This window comes from Malaya genurostris, chromosome 3, assembly GCF_030247185.1.
Source record: "Malaya genurostris strain Urasoe2022 chromosome 3, Malgen_1.1, whole genome shotgun sequence".
Taxonomy (NCBI): Eukaryota; Metazoa; Arthropoda; class Insecta; order Diptera; family Culicidae; genus Malaya; species Malaya genurostris.
The window spans coordinates 209441166-209446101 of record NC_080572.1 but is presented as its reverse complement, the minus strand read 5'-3'; positions in this window follow the sequence as shown (position 1 = coordinate 209446101).

The window sequence follows — 4936 nt, the reverse complement described above, 5'->3', positions numbered from 1 at the left end:
ATACGAGTTCGATTGAGGATAAGATTTTGACCCATCCTCGGCGATCGATACTGAATGCAAGCGTTTGCAATCCAGTATCTTCAAATTCTTGAGTAAGGGGTTTTTGAAACCGCCAACCCCGTGCTCAAGAATATCTGCGCAAGTCTCGACTATTTCGACTTCGCGGGCTGGTACATATACGCGATAATCCCGCGTAAAGAGCTCATTTCGAACGATCTCATTAGCCTGCTTTAAGCTGGTCAACGAGACCCTGAGTTTGTCGGAGCGCATTTTTACTATTTGTGTGATAGTCGGGTAATGTGACGTCAGGTTCTTATTTAATGTCAATAAATTCAATGCTTTATCTTTAGATTTGGTCCGGAAGTACACCACATATGGACCGGTCGATAGCGAGGGTTCATCGGAATATTCCTTAATCCGGGGGGTTTTATTACTGTCAACAACAGGCGGATTAGGATCTGTCTTCATTTCTTCGTCAGGAGGGGGAGGACTCATTGTGCTTACTGTAGCACGAGGTTATATTTAGGCAAGTGGTAAATTATAAGAGGGATGCAACAATAAACTGTAATAAGGGCAGAATAAAGAAAAAAGCAATACTTAGCTTGTTGTACAGTTGCAGGGAACGGTCGCCAAGACCTGCTCTTGGTCGATTGCCACTTCAATTGATGCCAAAAAACCTCTACGAGGAAAAGCACAAAGCACCAGCTAACGGTTCGGTGCGAAGGTGCAAAAAACCTCACCGAGGAAAAGGCACAAATAAACTGTTTATAGTTTGTATGGACTAACGGTATCACTTCACTTCAATGTTCGATCACTATCGACACAGGGAACAATGGCCGCTTGTTTATAATCCGCACACTTGGCCTTGATCGGCGGAACAATAACCAGCTAACGGTACCGTTTCGATCGACCGCTCACAATAAGGCACTGTTCTATTATATAATGCGAAAAAAAACCTCTCAGAGGAAAAAGCACTATTGTCTATCACGCAATATCGTCCGACCACTTTATCACACACACAACTGGTTTTCAATGCTTTCGCAGTAAATCCAAATCACGTCTGTTCGCTCGGAAGGTTGAAACGGCAATGATTCCTCAAAGATGTCTACATTGATTTTCAAATATTTTGAAACAAATGTAAACTATACAGCTACTCAGGTGAATTTGTCTGACTTCGGCTACACCGAATTTCGAATTTCGGTTCCAGTATCGAATCGTTTCTCAAAACTCAAACGTTTTCCCAAAAAAGCCTAATCGAATTTCATAAACAGAAGTTAAAATTAAAATAAATCCAAATATATCCAATTCTGATTTCCGATCCTGGAATTGTAGGATGATGAATTGTTAAAATTCAAAGCGATAAGCTTTAAAGTTGGACTCAAAAATGTTGCAATTTATTCGTCATATGGCCATACGAATCGGTTTGGGTTATGCTGGTTCCTGAATACCGGCTCGGGAAGTACCTTAAATTACCCTAAACTCTAAAGGGGAAATTACTTCGACATATCATGGAATGTTTAATTGATTGTTACACTTTTAGATTCAAATTCGATCCGATTTGCAGCTTCGACAATACAGAGTAATGAGTGATTAAAATCTCAATTTGCCACTTAAAACGACGGACATTAGAATAATGTCATGAAAATGAAACACCGAAGAATATTCATGCCAAAAACTCATGCGGATTGATAAATAAAGGTATCATCTCACTGCTAGGAGGATTAAGCACGTTTTTCTTTTATAATTTGTTATAATGAAATATTCAAGGATGTTTTGTCAAGTTTTTAAATCGATCGAAACAGAAATCTTGGGCCTGTGTGCTCTTACTTACTCACAGTATGGAATAAGCAAAGATAAAGGCCCATAACTTGCTGAATTTTGTTCTGATAGGCTTGAAAATTTCGTACAATATGCTTGAAATGTTTTACTATAAGAAAATACAAAGAAAATAATAAATGATTTTTCAAAAGTGTTAGATCCTACCCGCCCCTTAACTTAAATCTAAGTTTGTGAAAATCGGTAAAGCCATTTCCGAGAAAAGTGAGTGACATTATTTTCACAGTTTCGGTGCATTATTTTTACATTTTTGTTACATATTACCCTGTAATTCCGGAACCGGAAGTCGGATCTTAATAAAATTCCGGAACTTTGTATGGGACCATAAGACCTTTCATATGAATCTAAGTTTGTGAAAATCAATTCAGCCAGCTCCGAAAAAGTGAGTGACAATATTTGTCACACTCACACACACACACATACACACACATACGCACACACAGACATTTGCTCAGTTAATCGAGCTGAATCGAATGATATATGACATTCGGCCCTCCGGGCCTCGGTTAAAAAATCTGTTTTAGCAGTGATTGTATAGCCTTTCTATATGATAAAGGCAGGTTTTGAACAAACATTTTAAATAACGTCGTAGGTTTATTTAGCCCACCTTGTAGAACAACTGATTTTAATCCATATACCACGGACAGCTGTACAGTTTGTACAGGTAAAATGTACTCTATTCTGATGGGTGATCCTGTTTTTTTTGGCAGTCAACTGAATACACACACAAACCACGATGATAGTGGAGCTAATTTGACAAAGATGAAAAGGAGGTTATGAAATACTATCAGAATAAATTAAATTCACTATCAACAAAAATACATGACTGCGAATCTCTCGTTCCCACCATCATTTTCTAGCAATCTCATACATCTACGGCTTCTGATAGTGATAGTTATTAGATACACTCTGCAAAACACCCAAGGATGGAGTTGATTTTCGTTTCTGCGATGTAATGGTTATTTGATGTCTACTGTCAGTACTAAAAGGCACGGTGTAGCTTTCTGAACACCTCAAACAGTAGATAACCTGCTCAGGAGAGTCAATGACATCGAACAGCATGTATGCAAATTAGCACTTTACCGTGATTCCCCTACCCGATTCTGGTCGCCAGTTCATTACTTGTTACATATGGCTTGTTACTTTCACCTTGGTTAGAATCGGGTCAAATATTTCAACTTCTGGTTCGATTGTTATCCATCTTGAAACACTTGACCAAACGACCGCCGGCAGAAAAGGAACGAGCGAAGCTAAGTTGGTAGCACGTCTCATATTACACCTCTCTCGTCTATTTAAAGGTTTCAACACAATGAACGCAATGGTGCTGCCGGTTTTTCCATCAATGATTCTGGCCAACTGACTCACCGCAACCGTTTCTTCATGGCGTATTTCGTTTAAAGAGCGTCCAGTGTGTTTGCAGCTTTAGAGGGCAGTAGAAGTAGCAGCGTTGATGAAGGTTTTCAAAGAAAATGAGATCCTGTAAGCGGCATGTGAATGTGGACTGTTGTCGGAATAATGGAGGTGAGAAGTTCGATTATCAGTTCAGTTGTGCAATCGCTATAAAGCTTGTATAGATACTGGATTTTAAAAAGGATTAAATCATGTTTTCATACGTGTTCAACTTACGTTTCGTGTACAAGACTCTTCTTCTCTTGAAAGAGGCAATCGGATCTTGATGATCACAAATCGAACTGGCACCTCTTACGTTCAGATAAGTTGTTTCACAAAGTAGGCTTTCTTGTTCTGTGTGAGAAACTTGTGAAGCTTACATCTCCATGTTGCAATATGAAAGCTATGAGCAGATCTGGGATCACTTGTCCACTCAAAGGGAGCTGAACCATTTTCGATCATTGTAGGTTGATTCTCATATTTTAGGAGTGCTGCTATGTTTGTGAATTTTTTTATTGTAATAGGGAGAAAATTGTGTGGCCCCTGCCCAAAACGTTTTTTTTCGTAGCCATTTGCGTAGCCACGTTATCACTAAAAACCAATGAAATGATTATTTAAATATTTTCAAGTGTTTTTCTTGGTGAAAACTTTTGTAAAGTAAAAATCTATCAATTTATTAATACTATCTATCCCTAGTATTCTTCTGATTTAAGTATTTTGTCTACGATTTAGACACTGACGAAAGGGTGTAGCCGGGTATGCATATCAAAACTGCTCCCAAACAGAAATTAAATTGATATAAGCTGTTTGAAAGGTTTTGTATTGGAGATGATTCTCCTAAAATTTCAACCTTCTAGCTACCATATTTGTGGTGTTAGGGTGGTTCCCCTGATATTCATCTTATTTATCAAAAACCCCTCTAGCAGAAAAATTAAAAAAAAACGGGAATATTTATGAAATTATGGGAAACCTTTCTGATTTTTTTTTTCAGAATTATTCGAAATGTATCTTGATTTTACATCAAACATAAAAATAATAATTTATAATATCACACTCAATCCATCGATAAACCATGCGTCTCCATCAAATTATCATCAAATGGAGACGCATGGTATTTAGTTCTAAAATCGTATATCACATGACCTTAGAACTAAATACCATGCGTTAAAGTTACCGGAAATTGCTCAGCGAGACAGATAAAGTCAAACGGCTTAAGCTCATAAAGACGGATAAATCAAACTGGGATCGGACTGACTGTAAATCCGTCAAAACAAAATATATGAAAGGAAAAGGCTTTAAAATATAACATCTTCCTACTCGAATAATGGCGCGTGGCGACGATATTGTGGTGGTTGATGAATTCGTGTATTCATTCACTTTCGACCACTTTGCTGATAAGGATACATGAAAAGTAATACGTCACCAAAAAAAATTAATCAACAACGTATGATATACGGTTTTCAACAGCTGCTTGGAGATCCAACTATCATACGTACAGCTGAAATTGGACAGCTACAATCGACTGGGTATCTCATCGGGATAACAGGAGGCAAACATGTGAAAATGGTTCTTGAATGTGATCCGGCAGGCTCAAGAAAAAGAGAAACACAACGAGCAGGATGGATCGATCAAATGGGGGGTGACGCATGCAGTGTCCGAGTATATTGAATGGCTGGCAAAGAGTGGTCATAGTCTGAGCTGTATGAAGAAG